Source organism: Rhinoraja longicauda, chromosome 1, assembly GCF_053455715.1.
Source record: "Rhinoraja longicauda isolate Sanriku21f chromosome 1, sRhiLon1.1, whole genome shotgun sequence".
Classification (NCBI taxonomy): Eukaryota; Metazoa; Chordata; class Chondrichthyes; order Rajiformes; family Arhynchobatidae; genus Rhinoraja; species Rhinoraja longicauda.
In genome coordinates this window covers 105,265,319-105,284,579 of record NC_135953.1, presented here as the reverse complement: position 1 = coordinate 105,284,579, position 19,261 = coordinate 105,265,319, and positions in this window count along the sequence as shown.

Genomic DNA, 19,261 nt, shown 5'->3' with positions numbered 1-19,261 from the left:
TGACCTTTATGTCCTGACCTTTATGTCCCATTACCTGACTGGAGGAAATTGGAGAAACAGCACCTCACATTCAGCTTGAGTAGCTTACAACCCAATGGTATGAACATTGAATTCTCCGATTTTAGGTAACTACAAAACCTTGCTCTCTTCTTCCCCCACAGCGCCCCCTCCCTCCCCCATTCCTCTGTGCCCCGCCTGGACTCACACCAATTCCACCCCCTTCTGCCGACTTTCCTCGTCACCTTCACCTCAGCCTACAATGAACCATTCTACATTTCCTTGAGCATTGTCTGCTTTGATTTGTCATTTTCACACCTTACCCTTCCATATCTCTAGACTTCCTCTCCTTTGAGTCTGAAGAACCCGAAACGTCACCTATTCCTTTTATAGACAATAGACAATAGACAATAGGTGCAGGAGTAGGCCATTCAGCCCTTCGAGACAGCACCGCCATTCAATGCGATCATGGCTGATCACTCTCAATCAGTACCCCGTTCCTGCCTTCTCCCCATACCCCCTCACTCCGCTATCCTTAAGAGCTCTATCCAGCTCTCTCTTGAAAGCATCCAACGAACTGGCCTCCACTGCCTTCTGAGGCAGAGAATTCCACACCTTCACCACTCTCTGACTGCTGCCTGTCCCGCTGAGTTACTCCAGCATTTTGTGTCTATCATCCTATTACCTGCCAGGAAGGAGACACAGAGATGAGGAAGCGTAAGGTGTGAAAACGAGACATCCACAGAAATGGAGATCAAGGAAATGTAGAATTAATCATTGTTAGCTAGGAGAAGGTGACAACAAAGCACTTGGATCATCTCCGACATCTTCCTATCGTTTCTTGATCTCACCGTCTCCATCACAGGAGACAGACTATCAACTGACATCTATTATGTCAGACACTTTAATTCTACGCCCGCACCTCCAGGCTAAGGAACAGCTTTATCCCTAGAGCTATAGCTGCTCTGAATCGGTCCTGCTGAGAGCCCGCCATGATCTGCCCCCAGGGTCATCTGGCACAACTGACCCCTGCATGAACCTTTTTTTGTTGCAATTTACCTTGTTCCCCCTTTTTCTTTTTCCTTTCCCCCCCCCCCTTTTGTTGTTCATTTTCGACGTGATTTATTTATATATTTGATTTGATAGCATCAATATGGAAGCGACATTCAAAATCTCGTTGTACTTGTACAATGACAATAAAGGATATTGTATTGTGTATTGTATTGTATTCTCCTTCCCATTCCTACGCAGACATTTATGCCCTCGGTCTCCTCCATTGTCAGTGTGAGGCTAAATGTCAATTGGAGGAACAGCATCTCATATTTCGCTTGGGCAGCTTACAGCCCAGTGGTATGAGTATTGATTTCTCTCACTTCAGGTCGCCTTGGCATTTCCTCTCTCTCCAACCCTCGCCCACTGAAGACGCACTAGCTTCTCATTTTCACCCTGCAAACAGCTTATAATGGCCTGTTTCCTTTATCATCGTTACTTTTTTGCATATCTTTCATTCATTGTTCTTTATCTCTCCACATCACCGTCTATATCTCTTGTTTCCCTTATCCCTAACCAGTCTGAAAAAGGGTCTCGACCCGAAACGTCACCCATTCCTTCTCTCCAGAGTTGCTGCCTGTCCCGCTGAGTTACTCCAGCTTTTTGTGTCTATCTATTATAAATCTATTGACTCCCACAACCATCTCGACTACATTTCTTCCCACCTTGCCTCCTGCAAAGATTCTATCCCCTACTCCCAAATCCTCCATCTCCACCACCACTGCGCCCAAAATGAGGTGTTCCCTACCAGGACATCTGAGATGTCCTCATTCTTTAGGGAATGGGGGTTCCCCTCTTCCATCTTAGATAAGGCCCTCACCAGGGTCTCCTCAATATCCCTCAGCTCCGCTCTTGCTCCCCCTCCCCCCCCAGTCGCAACAGGGACAGAGTTCCCGTAGTCCTCACCTTGCACCCCATCAGTCATTGCTTACAGCACCTAATCCTCCAACATTTTCGCCATATCCAACGTGATCCCACCACGAGCCACATCTCCCCATCTCTACCCCTTTCCGCAGAGACCATTCCCTCCGCAACTCTCTCGTTAGCACGTTCCTTCCCACCCAAACCACCCCCTCCCAAAGCACTTTCCCCTGCAACGGCAGGAAATGCAACACCTGTCCCTACACGTCCTCCCTCGACCTCGTCCAAGGACCTCGACAGTCTTTTCAGGTGAGACCACTGGCCGTTCACAGACCTGAGGCCGTACATCACTTATCCATTTTCATCAGGAATGCTGCCTGCTGGTTGAGTTACTCCAGCATTTTATGTTTATCTTTGGTATAAATCAGCATCTGCAGTTCCTTTTTATTACATTTAATTAGAGAGGATATTGGACAAAAGCATATTTCTAGGTTATCGGAGTGGGAAGCCTTGGTTAGTGGAGGATGAGAGAAACTCAGCCAAATAGAGGGCACTGACCAAGTTGACTGAATAAAATATCTAATCAGATCGTGTTTTCAGAAACGACTGCAAATAACTAATGCTGGAATGAAGATATTGCCTGGTACAGTGTAGTCATATATGTAGGAAGGAACTGCAGATGCTGGTTTACACCGAAGATAGACACAAAATGCTGGAGTAACTCAGCGGGGTAGGCACAGTCTGAAGAAGGGTCTCGACCCACAACGTCACGCATTTTGTGCCTATCTACAGTCTAGTGATATTAGGTCAAGGGCAATGAGGTAAATTTGTGAAGGTGTTTTTAAAATCAAAAAGCTTTAATACTATGGATACAAGAAGAGAAGATCTTTCATCACCTCCTGGTCAATAGCCAGCTGCACGTGCTGGAAGTGATTGCAGTCGATCAGAGTGTGGCAGGGATTGGCTTTGCAATGGGCGGTTAATGCAAAGGAGGAGGGAACTATAGTGACCACCTGGGGGAGCTCACAACCAGTCGGTAACAGGCAAGGATTCCATTCTCCCAGTTCAGAGCAGATGACTCACACCCCCCTCTCCATAGTAAATGAGAGCTTTTGAATGAAGAGGGTGGGTGGTATTGCGTGGTTGCCAGTCCAATAAACAAAACTGAGGCCAACTCTGGTTCATCGAGCCACACTGCATCGTCAAAGCCACCAGCACAACCAAGGACGAGTTGCACCCTGACCACTCCCTCTTCTCCCCTCTCCTACCAGGCAAGTAGTAGAGAAGTGTGAAAGCACACACCGCCAGATTCAGGAACAGTTTTCGTCCCAGCTGTTATCAGGCAACTGAACCATCCTACCAACAACTAGCAAGAATCCTAAGTTATTATCTACCTCATACCTACGGGGTTGAAACAAACTATAGAGCGGAGGTGCAGAACCTGGGGGACTGGTGCTCGGATAACAACCTGTCCCTAAATACCACCAAGACCAAGGAGCTGATCATCAACTTCCGTAGGTCACACAACGGGGAATATGCCCCGATCTCTATCAACGGGGACAGTGTGGAGAGAGTGTCCAGCTTCAAGTTTCTGGGCACTCACATTTCGGAGGACCTAACATGGTCCAATAACACTGCTGCGCTGGTCAAGAAGGCACAACAAAGACTGTTCTACTTAAGAACACTGAAAAAGTCTGGTCTACCCCAACAGCTGCTGACGACCTTCTACCGCTGCACCATCGAGAGCATCCTAACGCATGGCATCCCTGTGTGGTACCTCAGCTGCACGGAGGCAGAAAGGAAAGCTCGACAGCGGGTAGTCCATAGAGCTCAGAGAGCCATCGGAACACAGCTACCAGACTTAGAGGGCATCTACAACACACGATGCCTCAGAAAAGCCACCAGCATCCACAAAGACTCTTCACACCCCTGCAACAGTCTGTTCGAACTCCTTCCATCGGGCAGACGATACAAGGCCTTCTACGCCCGCACCTCCAGACTCAGGAACAGCTTCATCCCCAGGGCCATAGCTGCTATGAACCGGTCCTGCTGAGCCGGATGGCCACAACGCATAGATCAACTTGCACTTTACCCTGTCCAAAACTGTTACAACTGTTTCGTTTCGTTGGGTTGCTGTTAATTACTTAAATTATTGCATCGTATGGGAGGCGCATTCCCAATCTCGTTGTACCCCTGGGTACAATGACAATAAAGATATATTGTGTTGTATTGTAAAGACCCTTGGATTATCTTTGATTGGACTTTACTGGACTTTATTTTGCACTAAACATTATTCATGTTATTCTCTTTAACATGTATTTGTACACTGTGGATGGCTCAGTTGTAATCATGTACTGTCTGGTTAGCACACAGCAAAAGTTTGTCACTGAACCTCAGTATACATGACAATAAACTAAACTCAAACTTAACATTGTAAATAATTGGTAGATACAAAGTGCTGGAGTAACTCAGTGGTTCAGGAAGCATCTCTGGTGAAACAGGATGGATGATGTTTCGGGCAGAACTATTCTGACATCCAAAATTCAGACATCCAAACCTGAAAAGTCACCCATCGTTTCTCTGCTTGACCCGTATGAGTTACTCCAGCACTTTGTGTCTAACTTTGGTATAAACCAACATCTGCAGTTCCTTGCTTCTACTACTTGTAAATAATTGGTGCTTGAATAAAGGAATAAAGGGATTCCTGCACAAATTGACACACTCCATCCCATTCACTGACACACTCCACAAGAGGATAGGAAAGAGCACCAGTAAATCTGTTCTATACAACCATCTTGCTCCCAGAATAGCAGGAGAGGGGCAGAAGAGGACCAGGCAATATTGAACAATTGTTAACGACGAATCGTGTTGAATGAATCTGCAATAGTGAGGAAGTATCTTCCAGCAGGAAGAAACTGGCACTCTCCCCTTTCAACAAATACACATGGTAAGTATGTTGGAAGGAACTGCAGATGCTGGTTTAAATTGAAGATAAGATGCAAAATGCAGGAGTAACTCAGCGGGACAGGCAGCACCTCTGGAATGGGTGAAGGAATGGGTGATGTTTCGGTTCGAGACCCTTCGTCAGACTGATGGGTCAACATGGAAAGTAGTCAGGTCAAGTTGGGTTTCTTGTCATGTGCTCAAGTACGGTGAGGTACAGGTACAATAAAAATCATGCTAGCAGTACCAATGCGGGCATGTAGATTCAGACAACAACACAAAAAAACAAATTATACATAAATTAAACATAAATTCTGCAAGTAAAAAGAAAAATGTCTGCAAAAATAGACATTGGTGTAAAGGACAATGAGAAAAAAGAACAGGTCCATGGTATAGCAAAAATCATTTTTTTTCCTGGATCAATTTGGCCTCTTCTGGAATAAAGTGTATGACACACCACATAATTCTAGCCCTCTGAATGAGATACTTTTGAAAATGACCAGCTGGTCTTTAAGTGGATCCTCACTCAACCTAAGGTCTGTCTGTTTAACCACCCCATTCCCCAAGGACATTGCCCTGACAAAATCCTGTAGGGATATTCTGGAATATCGGACTGGAATAATTGATCTCCTTCAACTGCAACCGTCTGAGATATGTCTCCATTTACACTGGTCATTTCCCTTTGATCCCCATTGATCCACATGTAACCAGGCCACCTTAATGACACATTTGGTCAAATTCTACCTTAATGTTGAATACAGTTATTCAAAAACACAAGAAACATGACCTATGTTCGCCTCAACTCTTTTGTCCCATTTCTCCTAACCCGTCTGTTCCTTGATCTTTTAAATGTTTTTCCACCTCCACTTTAAGTCCTCATTGTTTAACTTCCATCACCCAGTAGAGTGGAGAATTTGATTTCTCTAGTTTAGAGATACAGCATGAAAACAGGCCCTTTGGCCCACTGAGTTAGCGCCGACCAATAATCACCCATTCATACTAGTTTTATATTATTCTAATGTTGCATCCCACACACTAGGGGCACTTTACAGAGGTCAATTAACCTACAAACCTGCAGGTCTTTGGGATGTGGGAGGAAACCGGAGAACCTAGTAGAAACCCACGTGGTCACAGGGAGAATGTACAAGCTCCATATAGATATTACCCATAGTCATGATTCAACCTGGTTCTCTGGAGCTGTAAGGCAGCAACTCTACTGCTGCACCACAGTGCTGCACCAAATCTAGAAATTCAGCGTCATCTGCAAGAAGTATCTATGTACTACTGTTTTAAATAAATTGCCCCTTATGTCCCCTTGCTTGAGACTCTTTAAATTGTGAAAACATCCCAATGTCTATCCTCCCCAGATCTTATATGTTTGAATAAGGTCACCCCTCATTCTTCCAACCTCCATTGCACACAGACTCAAACTATTAGTCTCTCTGGGTGGGATAATCCATTCATCCTGCGAAACAGCCTGGTGAATCTCCTTTGTACCGCCTTCGATGTTATTGTACCTTTTTTAGGTACGGGAACCAAAGCTGTATGCATTGTCACCAACACTGTACAATTGCAACAACACATACCTATTTTTAAGGAATAGGTGATGTTTCGGGTCGAGACTCGACTTGAAATGTCATTTATTCCTTTTCTCCAGAGTTGTTGCCTGACTCGCTGAGTTATTCCACCCTTTTTTGTCTATCTTCAGATTAAACAAGCATCTACAGTTCCATCCTACACAGGTAACCCTGCTGCTCGATTGTTCCATCTTCTGACTCTTCGGGTCCTCTCACAAACACCATTCTTTCCAAATACCATTCCACTGTCACACTCTTTCTTCCCTCTCCCTACACTGTCTTCTCATTATCCCCACCTTACTCCCAATCCGCTTCCCAACAGTTCTCAACTTCCCAACATCCTTCCCTTATTTGCTTCCACTCTTTACCTTCCTTTCCTGTCCGATTCCATCATCTGCAGCCCTTTGATGCCTCCCAGCCTTTCTTACTCTCTCCACCCTTCATGTTTCCATCTGGTTGCCCTACCCCTGTCCCTTGCCTCTTTATATATCCCATCTCCCCTCAACCCCTATAGTCCAGGAGAAGGATCACAACCCTATTTTATGCCATAGGTGTTGACTGATCATTTTTTGATTGAGCACCTCCTCTTTAATTCTAGAGATCTACACAAGACTTTCACATACCCATTCACTGGCAGAGTGGCGCAGCTGGTAGAGCTGCTACCTCGTAGGGCCAAGGACCTGGGTTTGATCTGACCCCGGGTACTGTCTGTGTGGAGTTTGCACGTTCTCCTTGTGACCATGTGGTTTTCCTCCCACGTTCCAAAGACGAGCAAGTTTATCGATTTGTGGATAAAATAGGCCTTTGTGGATTGCCCTAGGGAGCAGGGTATGGAAGCGTAAATGGGAATAGCATAGAAGAATTGTGAATGGGTGATCGATGGTCGGGATGGATTTGATGGGTAGAAGGGCCTGTTTCCATGCTGTATCTTTCAATCAGTCAATGACTGAAGAAAGACACAAAATGCTGGAGAAACTCAGCAGGATAGGCAGCATTTCTGAAGAGAAGGAATTGGTGACGTTTCCGGTCAAGACTCTTCTTCAGACTGAATTCTCCAACCACAAAGTCTGTGAGAATACCGATGAAAAGTATTTGTTTAAGACCTCCTTCTGCCTCCATGCACAGAGTGCCCCTGTTGTTCATAATGGGCCCTAAGTTTTTCCCTAGTTATTCTTTTAGCACTTACTATACTTAGAAAACACCTTTGCATTTATCTTAATCCTGCCTGTCAGTGATTTTTCATGATCCCTCTTAGCCTTTCTGCTTTCCTTTTTAAGCGCCTCCTTACACTTTTTACACTCATGAAAATCCTCCCCTATTATTAGTTCTATTTTTGTTATATGCTTCTCATTTGCCCTTCGTCCAACCCTCAATTCCCCTGGACATCCAGCATTCCCTATACTAGTTATGACTGGTTGTTTACTTTACAGGAACATGTTGCCCTAGCTATTCTCTTTCTCTTGCTATTTCTCTTTTGAATGCACATGTGGGTTTGCCTCTAGGTAGATACCCCCAATCTACCTTTGCATGGTCCTCCCTTAAGTTAATAAAATTGACCTGGCTTGGAACATATGACCTGGTTTCACTCTATGCCAGAGGTCAGTCACATCCAGGAAATGTCAACATGCATTGTGTCGTTTGTGTAGGAACTGCTGGATTTAGTGGACATCCCCATTTCAATGGATGGAAGAACGATAAATAAGTAGGAATTCTGATCTCTCACACTGAAGGCAGTGCACCAAATACATCGCCACACAGTGCACAGTGTCTGGGGTTGTAAGTCATGCACTATGATCCCTTCTACATGAATCTTTTCATCACATTTCACATATATCTTATCCAGCAGTTCTCCATTAATTGAGTATAATTGTGAAAATACGTAACCCTTGGTCATTAAAGAAGTAGGGCAGAACAATTGGTAGTTTCTTTATTCATATGAATATGCTATATAGAAGCATTCACAAATGTTCACTTGCATCAGTGATTAAAGAGGGGCAAGACAAGACAAGATTGTGTATTTTTATCATATGCATCAGGATATCCATCTGACCTCCCCACCATTGAAGGGATCTACAACAGGCACTGCCTCAAAAAGACAGCCAACATCATCGGAGACCCACACCGCCCTGGCCACTCTCGCATTCCACTCCTGCCATCAGGAAGAAGCTATAGGAGCCTGAAAACTGTAACGCCGAGGTTCAGGAGCAGCTTCTTCCCAACATCCATCAAGTTATTGAACGCTACAAACTCCAACTAAACTCCGAGCTATAGACTCACCTGAGACTCATCCTTGTTTATGCTGGTGGCCTTGCCAGGGCTGCATGGGTGTAAATTGAGTCAATGGAAGGGAGATTGGTTTGTGTGATGGTCTGGGCTGCGTCCACAATTCTCTGCAATTTCTTGCTGTCTTGGATGCATCCCGATAAAATGCTTTCTACGGCGCATCTGTAGAAGTTGGTGAGAGTTGTTGAGGACATGCCAAACTTTTTAAGCCTTCTAAGGAAGTAGAGGCATTGGGCGTGCTTCTTGGCCATTGCTTCAATATAGCTAATCCAGGACAAGTTGCGAGTGATATTTAATCTTCGAAAACTGAAGTTTTCAATCATCTCTACTTCGGCACCATAAATGTATGTGTACCACTTGCTACTGTTACTACTGTTCTGCTTCAATAATCAACTAAAGAGTCACTGACTGCAGGAGAAGGGGAATTCATAACTGATTATTAAATGTAATGCTCTATATAATAATGAGTGATCTCATTGAGTTGTGAATAATTATATTAAGCCTGTTATGTACACCAGAGCTCCACTTCTATACAGTTTTTAAACTGTATGAAGCCGTTCTTTACCCAATAAATATCAGGGACATAAATATCAGGGGTATTAGGGATTTTCCCCTCGTCCTCTTCTCGTTGGAGTTAGTAGCCGATCTCATTCAGTCATGAATACCTCCAGTGTGATGGTTGCTAAGAAACTCTTCCCAGGAGACCGCTTCTCACGTACAGAGAGGAAGTACACATGTCAAAGAAGCCCTTATTCTACCCGGCAGAATTTCTAGACAGTTTCATCGAAAAGTGGACAGGGTCCACGTTGCCTCTAGAGGAAACAGATAACTTTTCTGAAATGTCAGCTGAAAAGCAAAAAAAAATTCAATGAGAAAGGGAAAATTACCACTTAGAGGACTGCAGAGGATTTGGAAAGTTAACTTTTAATTTGGTTTAGAAATACATTGTGGAAACAGCCCATGCGGCTCACTGTGTCCGCGCCGACCAGCCATCACCCTGTACACTAACACTATCTTACACACACTAGGGACAATGTAGAATTTTTACCAAAGTCAATTAACGTGCAAACCTGCACATCTGTGGGATGAAACTGGAGCACCCGGAGAAAACCCACACTGTCACAGGGAGAACGTGCAAATTCCATACAGACAGGACGCAACTCTACCGCTGCGCCACCGTGCCGCACTTATGAACATCTTGTTTACCCAAAAGCAGGAATTAAACATTGATTTGTCTTATTTTTACTGGAAGATGGTTCAAAATAATTGGGGGTTGAAGATCCATGGAGCTTTATGCACTGGCTGCTACAGTGGAACTATGGCAGATAGTCTGCACAGTGGTTGGAACATGGGTAACATTACTCTTGGGCCTGCACCAAGATTTTAGACCTCACCCTCGCAGCAAATGGGTGCTACAAATGGGTCCCATTGTCCAAATAAGGCAAAGGAGGCATGGTCAGACTGCAGTGCTGGGTATTGGCCAGAGTTGTGGGTGAGATGCTGGAGGGGAGGAGGGATGTAGGGCTGGGAGACAAAGCCCACAATCCCAGAAATTTCCACCATCTCTCTACTCATAATCGTTCATGGCAACGTCAGCCTGTTGGTTGGTTGACTTTTGCCCCATCTACTGGCCCATGCTGGGCTGGCAACGCAGAATACCCACCTCCCGCTCTCTTCACTCCTCATCTCCATGATTCAATGGTTTCTTTATTGCCAACCTTTGAAATCTTTGAAACCTTTGTATAGAGATGCAGTGAAGTGCTTATTCTGCACACTATCCGTCGAATCTTACCATACATTAGTACAACAGAACCTCTTCCAAAACACGGCACAGAGAGTCACTGTGGACTGGCACCATCTTGCAATGTACAAGTCTCTGAAATATCCTATCTAGGCCTAAGAAGACATACAACTCTTATCTATCTCCCTTCAAGGTGGCACAGGATTGATGAAGAAGGGACATCCTTTCTTGAAAAGATCATATTTTTTTCATATCACAGTAAACCATGATTGTTATGGATCACTTTATGATGGTTTTTGGTTATAGTGGACGGACTTACTGACCTTCACCGCCAGGCCAGGCTGCTGAAACCAGCTGCAATGCCACCCCAGGCTGGTTCTAGCCTGGGCTATCGACGCCAACCCCGGCCCATACTGATACCCCGGCCGCAGCCAGGCCGGGCTACCCACACCACCCCTGGTCCGCACCGCCACCCCCGGACGCTACCAAGCTGGACCTATCGTCGCCATCCTCGGCCCACACAGCTTCCCCGTCCGTTTCCAGGCCGAACCCACCGCTGCCACTGCCGCCACTTATCTGCACTCCAGCTGCTCGTGGACCCCAACCAATGACTCCGCCGATCATCGCCTCAACTCATCTGGATTCTAGGCCCAGTTCCCAAGAGCCTTAAGAAGGGTCCTGACCCAAAACATCACCTATATCCATGCTCTCCAGATGTGCTGCCTGACCTGCTGAAATGCTCCAGCACTTTGTGTCCTTTTGGGTGTTAACCTACATCCATAATTCTCTATTTCTACTACATAATCCCTTACTCGGTTATAGCGGACAATCAGCTATATGGACACCAATCCCCCACCCCTCCCCTCATGGTTCCGTTATAACAGGGGTTTCCTGTTTTGATTAATTGAAATCCACTTGTAAAGAGAAGCCATGAGCTGCTACTTCTGAAGACAAACATAATTACCTTTCTTTAGGCAACCACATTGCTGCTTCTGTGGCAATTCTTTCATGGGGGTTGCGTTGCAAGTGCATTCCTAGTGGCATGGGTGCTTACCACAGCCTCTATATAATGCTGTGTCCCAAGTCTTATTGCGGTCAGTATTGAAAGACCCTGGGTTGGCACAGGAGAAACACAGTGTAATGTCCTTGCAGAATCCCATGCACCAGCATCAATGAAGAAGGGTCCAGACCCGAAACGTCACCCATTCCTTCTCTCCAGAGATGCTGCCTGTCACGCTGAGATACGCCAGCTTTTTGTGTCTATCTTCGGTTTAAACCAGCATCTGCAGTTCCTTCTTACACATCAATATGTTTAAACCTTGTTGACATCTTCCACTTGCCTCAACTACAGCTCTCCTTGATCATTTAAATTTCCATTACAGATACCGGGAGTTATTCTCTGAATGAGGCTGCAAACTCAATGTATGTTGGCAGCAGTTAGGCGTGACCAGTCGCAAACACTCTGAGCACAGATCTCTCAAAGCTGCTCTGCAGATACAGAAGAATTTACGGAAAGCTGACCTTAACCAGGCACAGTTGCAATGAATAAGGAAGGACATGATGCACCAGAGGTTTAGTATGACAGCCAGGAGAAAATTCAGGGAACACCTTTACATACAAAATCCCGCCCTCCTTCTCTCTGTTCAGTTGGATGTGTCGCTGGGTCAGGATGTGTCGCTGGATCAGTTGAAGTGCTCACGACTTAGGTCATTAACTGAAGAAAGACGGCACGAAGACGCAGCGGTGGAGTTGCTGCCTTACAACACTAGAGACCAGGGTTTATTCCTGACTCCCGGTGCTGTCGATACAAAGTTTGTTCATTCTCCCCATGACTGTGTGAGTTTTCCGTGGGTGCTCTCACATTCCAAAGACGGACAGGTTTGTAGGTTAATTGGCTTCGGTAAAAGTTATAAATTGTCTCTAGTGTGTAGGATAGTGCTACTGTACGGGGATCACTGGTCAGTGTTGACTTGGTGGACCAAAGGCTCTGTTTCCATGCAGTATCTGTAAACTAAACTAAGTACCTCTAATCTAAGGGTCTCAACCCAAAATCTTGCCTATCCACGTTCCCCAGAGATGCTGCCTGACCTGCTGAGCTACTCCAGCACTTTGTGTCCTTTTATGCACTAACTAGCATCTGCAATTCCTTTTTTCTACTTTTTGAAACATATAAGATAATTAGGGGATTGGACACATTAGAGGCAGGAAACATGTTCCCAATGTTGGAGGAGTCCAGAACAAGGGGCCACAGTTTAAGAATAAGGGGTAGGCCATTTAGAACGGAGATGAGGAAGAACTTTTTCAGTCAGAGAGTGGTGAAGGTGTGGAATTCTCTGCCTCAGAAGGCAGTGGAGGCCAGTTCGTTGGATGCTTTCAAGAGAGAGCTGGATAGAGCTCTTAAGGATAGCGGAGTGAGGGGGTATGGGGAGAAGGCAGGAACGGGGTACTGATTGAGAGTGATCAGCCATGATCGCATTGAATGGCGGTGCTGGCTCGATGGGCTGAATGGCCTACTCCTGCACCTATTGTCTATTGTCTATTGTCTATTGTCATCATTAACTGGTTTCATAGGAAAATCTACAAAGGAATATGGATCAAAGCAGGGGTTCAATGGTGTTCAGGGGTGAGTTCGGGGCCAGAATGGTCTTGAGGGGCTGAATGGCCTACACCTGCACCTGCCTTGTTTAGAAGCTCTATAACCAAGATAAAAAGTATGTGATCACCAAATCTCACCGTGACTGTGGAGTTAAAACCTCCATTGGTGGAGGCTACATAGAAACATAGAAACATAGAAAATAGGTGCAGGAGTAGGCCATTCGGCCCTTCGAGCCTGCACCGCCATTCAATATGATCATGGCTGATCATTCAGCTCAGTAGCCTGTACCTGTCTTCTCTCCATACCCCCTGATCCCTTTAGCAAAAAGGGCCACATCTAACTCCCTCTTAAATATAGCCAATGAACTGGCCTCAACTACCTTCTGTGGCAGAGAATTCCACAGACTCACCACTCTCTGTGTGAAGAAATGTTTTCTCATCTCGGTCCTAAAAGACTTCCCCCTTATCCTTAAGCTGTGACCCCTGGTTCTGGACTCCCCCAACATCGGGAACAATCTTCCCGCATCTAGCCTCTCCAACCCCTTAAGAATTTTATATGTTTCTATAAGATCCCCCCTCAGTCTTCTAAATTCCAGCGAGTACAAGCCCAGTCTATCTAGTCTTTCCTCATATGTAAGTCCCGCCATCCCAGGGATCAATCTGGTGAACCTTCTCTGTACTCCCTCTAAGGCAAGAACGTCTTTCCTCAGGTTAGGAGACCAAAACTGCACACAATACTCCAGGTGCGGTCTCACCAAGGCCCTGTACAACTGCAGCAGAACCTCCCTGCTCCTAAACTCAAATCCTCTTGCTATGAATGCCAACATACCATTCGCTTTCTTCACTGCCTGCTGCACCTGCATGCTTGCTTTCAATGACTGGTGCACCATGACACCCAGGTCACGTTGCATCTCCCCTTCTCCCAATCGGTCACCATTCAGGTAATACTCTGCTTTCCTGTTCTTGCCGCCAAAGTGGATAACCTCACATTTATCCACATTATATTGCATCTGCCATGCATTTGCCCACTCGCCTAATCTATCCAAGTCACTCTGCAGCCTCCTAGCATCCTCCTCGCAGCTAACACTGCCACCCAGCTTCGTGTCATCCACAAACTTAGAGATGTTGCATTCAATTCCCTCGTCCAAATCATTAATATACACTGTAAATAACTGGGGTCCCAGCACTGAGCCTTGCGGTACCCCACTAGTCACTGCCTGCCATTCCGAAAAGGACCCGTTTATTCCTACTCTTTGCTTCCTGTCCGCCAACCAATTTTCTATCCACCTCAACACTGAACCCTCAATACCGTATGCTTTAAGTTTGTACACCAATCTCCTATGTGGGACCTTGTCGAAGGCCTTCTGAAAGTCCAGATATAACACATCGACTGGTTCTCCCTTATCCACTCTACTAGTTACATCCTGGAAAAATTCTATAAGATTCGTCAGACATGATTTGCCTTTGGTAAATCCATGCTGACTTTGTCCGATGATTTCACCACTTTCCAAAAGTAATGCTATCACATCTTTAATAACTGACTCTAGCATTTTCCCCACTACCGATGTTAGGCTAACTGGTCTATAATTCCCCGTTTTCTCTCTCCCTCCCTTTTTAAAAAGTGGGGTTACATTAGCTACCCTCCAGTCCTCAGGAACTACTCCAGAATCTAAAGAGTTTTGAAAAATTATCACTAATGCATCCACTATTTCTGAGGCTACTTCCTTAAGCATTCTGGGATGCAGCCTATCTGGCCCTGGGGATTTATCTGCCTTTAATCCATTTAATTTACCTAACACCACTTCCCGACTAACCTGGATTTCCCTCAGTTCCTCCATCTCTTTAGACCCCCGGTCCCCCGCTATTTCCGGCAGACGGTTTATGTCTTCCTTAGTGAAGACAGAACCAAAGTATTTGTTCAATTGGTCTGCCATCTCCTTGTTCCCTATGATCAATTCACCTGTTTCCGACTGCAAGGGACCTACATTTGCCTTAACTAATCTTTTTCTCTTGACATATCTATAAAAGCTTTTGCAGTCTGTTTTTAATGTTCCTTGCCAGTTTTCCATCATAATCTATTTTCCCTTTCCTAATTAAGCCCTTTGTCCTCCTCTGCTGGACTCTGAATTTCTCCCAGTCCTCTGGTATGCTACTTTTTCTGGCTAATCTGTATGCTTCATCTTTTGTTTTAATACTATCCTTGATTTCCCTTGTTAGCCACGGATGCACTACCTTTCCTGGTTTGTTCTTTTGCCAAACTGGGATGAACACTTGTTGTAGTTCATCCATGCGACCTTTAAATGCCTTCCATTGCATGTCCACTGTCAACCCTTTCAGCATCAATCACCAGTCTATCTTGGACAATTCACGCCTCATACCCTTAAAGTTACCTTTCTTTAAGTTCAGAACACTTGTTTCTGTATCGACTGTCACTCTCCATCCTAATGAAGAACTCTACCATATTATGATCACTCTTGACCAAGGGGCCTCGCACAACAAGACTGCTAACTAACCCTTCCTCGTTACTCAATACCCAGTCTAGAATGGCCTGTTCTCTCGTTGGTTCCTCGACATGATGGTTTAGAAAACCATCTCTCAAACATTCCAAGAAATCCTCTTCCTCAGCACCCCTGCCAGTTTGGTTCACCCAATCTATATGTAGATTGAAGTCACCCATTATAACTGCTGCGCCTTTAGTGCATGCATTTCTAATTTCCTGCTTGATGCCATCCCCAACCTCCCTACTGCTGTTAGGTGGCCTGTACACAACTCCCACTAGCGTTTTCTGTCCCTTAGTGTTTCGTAGCTCTACCCATATCGATTCCACTTCCTCCAAGCTAATGTCCTTCCTTTCCACTGCTTTAATCTCCTCTCTAACCAGTAACGCTACCCCACCTCCTTTTCCTTTCTGTCTATCCCGCCTGAATAGAGAATATCCCTGGATGTTGAGCTCCCAGCCTTGGTCACCTTGGAGCCATGTCTCCGTAATCCCAACTATATCATAATCATTAATAACTATCTCCACATTTAATTCATCCACCTTATTACGTATACTCCTTGCATTGAGACACAAAGCCTTCAGGCTTGTTTTTACAACTCTCTTACCCCTTGTACGATTATGTTGAAAAGTGGCCCTTTTTGATTTTTGCCCTGGATTTGTCTGCCTGCCACTTTTACTTTTCACCTTGCTACCTGTTGCTTCTACCCTCATTTTACACCCCTCTGTCTCTCTGCTCCAGCTCCCATCCCCCTGCCACATTAGTTTAAATCCTCCCCGACAGCACTAGCAAACACTCCCCCTAGGACATTGGTTCCATTCCAGCTCAGGTGCAGACCGTCCTGTTTGTACTGGTCCCACCTCTCCCAGAACTGGTTCCAATGTCCTAAAAATTTGAATCCCTACGTAACTGGAGGGCATGAAAATCATTACACCAACAAATGGAAACATAAGGCAGTGTTTGGATATCTTTCGTGTCAAGGGTAATATAGCAAGAAATGGTGTCTGCTGGGGTTTTTTTCATTGATCGTTTTAGAAGTTCTCTTTGAACATCTATGAAGTCATGAAAAACGACAGCCCTTGACAAATGGGCATTGCCTCAGCCCAGCGAGGATTAACATTCAGCTCAGCTGTCGTTATTACAACACAGAGGACCTATGATTGATCTCGGTGCTCAGCCATCAGAGATACAGGACTGTCCAGCAAAAAACAGTTATCTACTTGGCCCAAAATAGACAAAATGCTGGAATAACTCAGTCTGAAGAAGGGCCTCGACCCGAAACGTCACCTATTCCTTTTCTCCAGAGATGCTGCCTGATCCATTGAGTTACTCAAGCATTATGTGTCTATCAAAACATATAAGATTATTAAAGGGTTGGACACGTTAGAGGCAGGAAACATGTTCCCAATGTTGGGGGAGTCCAGAACCAGGGGCCACAGTTTAAGAATAAGGGGTAGGCCATTTAGAACGGAGATGAGGAAAAACTTTTTCAGTCAGAGAGTTGTAAATCTGTGGAATTCTCTGCCTCAGAAGGCAGTGGAGGCCAATTCTCTAAATGCATTCTAGAGAGAGCTGGATAGAGCTCTTAAGGATAGCGGAGTCAGGGGGAATGGGGAGAAGACAGGAACGGGTACTGATTGAGAATGTTCAGCCATGATCACATTGAATGGTGGTGCTGGCTCAAAGGGCCAAATGGCCTACTCCTGCACCTACTGTCTATTGTCTATTGTCTATCTTCGGTCTAAACCAGCATCGGCAGTTCCTTCTAACGCATCTACTTGGCCCAACCAGATAGGAATAGGCACAAAGTCCTGGAGTAACTCAACGGGCCAGACAACATCCAGCAGGAATTACAGAAGGGGAGCAGTGAGAGAGGGTCTCACAGAGCTCCCATCGGAGAGGGGAGAACTTCTTCAAAGTAGGCACACCTTGAGGAGGTTTCACAGGGGAGCAGTCAAAATGTAGAACAAGGAATTGCAGATGCTGGTTTACAAAAAGAAGGCACAAAGTGCTGGAGTAACTCAACGGAGTTAGTTAAGAAGCATCTCATAGAAAGACACAAAGTGCCAGAATAACTCAGTGGGTCAAACAGCATCACAAAAAAAGACACAAAATGCTGTCTGAACCGCTGAGTTACTCCAGCAATTTGTTTTGCATCTGCAGTTCCTTGTGGAGGGGTAGATCTCACGGCCCTCGACAACAGCACATTGCAGTGGATACAGCACCTGAAGGGCGTTACATAACTTCTGCTGCCTCAAACGCAAGACACCCCAGTACATTTTCTCTGAACTCTTTCCAGCTTAACATCTTCCTATAGCAGGGTGCTACAGCAGAGTACAACAACTGTGGCCTCACCAGCACCTTGTGCAGCTGTGATATAACATTTCTAGGCTGATAGGTTAAAATATAGACACGCAAGAGGTTTTACTGGCAGATGGTGCCTTTACACATATACTCAAATAGCTCCCACTTGATCCATTTGGATGATTGCTAAATCTTAGGTCATAATCAGTCTGTACATTTAGCTCCCTCAAACAAAATATGTTTAGGCCTGTTGATTTGTCAAGAATGTCATTATTAAAAGATTTAGAATATCGGCCTGTTTTCATAAAGACTCTGCTTTTGGCTAAGATATGGAAGATTTACATCTGTGAATTAACGTGCTGTGTTTATTCTAAATAAATCTGCCTTACCAGCAGAGTATTGCAACTCGCTGACACTTTCACAGTGAAATGAAGCTTCTGATAAAGGGTGATATTGCTGACGACTGGATGGATTATAATAATAATAATAATAATAATAATAATGCATTACATTTATATAGCGCTTTTCTAAACACTCAAAGACACTTTACAAGGTTTACTAAAACATAAAAGAAAATAAATAGATAAATACGTAAACGAAGAGAAAAGGAAAAAGAAGGTGAGGTGACGGTCAGTGATTGAAGGCAGTGCTGAACAGGTGAGACTTCAGTGATGTTTTGAATGTGGTGAGTGAGGAGGAGTCTCTGACGGTTTGGGGTAGTGAGTTCCAGAGTGTGGGAGCAGCAATGGAGAAAGCCCTGCCCCCCCCCCATTTGTATTATCCATTTGTAATATTCTTCAGTATGGCTGCAAGATTAGATGGAAGGCCAGTGTCCCCTGAGTGGAACCGGATAAACACTTCTAAAACGGTGGCAGCGGCAGAGTGGGGCAGTGGTAGAGTTACTGCCTTACAGCGCCAGAGACCCGGGTTCGATCCTGACTACGTGTGCTGTTTGTACAAAGTTAGCACGTTCTCCCAGTGACTGCGTGGGTTTTCTATGGGTGCTCTGGTCCCCCCCCCCCACATTTCAAAGACGTACAAGTGTGCAAGTTAATTGGCTTCGGTAAACAAATGTGGAAATTGGCCCTAGTGTGTAGAATAGTGCTTAGTGTAAGAGGTGATCGCTGATCCAAAGCCGTGGAGATTTGTCAGTTAATTGGCTTCTGTTAATTGCCCCAAGTGTATAGAAATAGTGTACGGGTGATTGTTGGTTGGCGTGGACGCACTGTGCCATAGCGCCTGTTTCTACGCTGTGTCTCTGAACTACACTAAACTATATTTTTCGTAATGTCATATTGCATGTAGAAGAAGTCACACCTTAGTTTATGTGGAAGGAAGGTTCAGGTTTATTATTGTCCCATGTACCAAGTATAAAGCTTTATTTTGCATGCTATCCAATCAAATCCAAACTA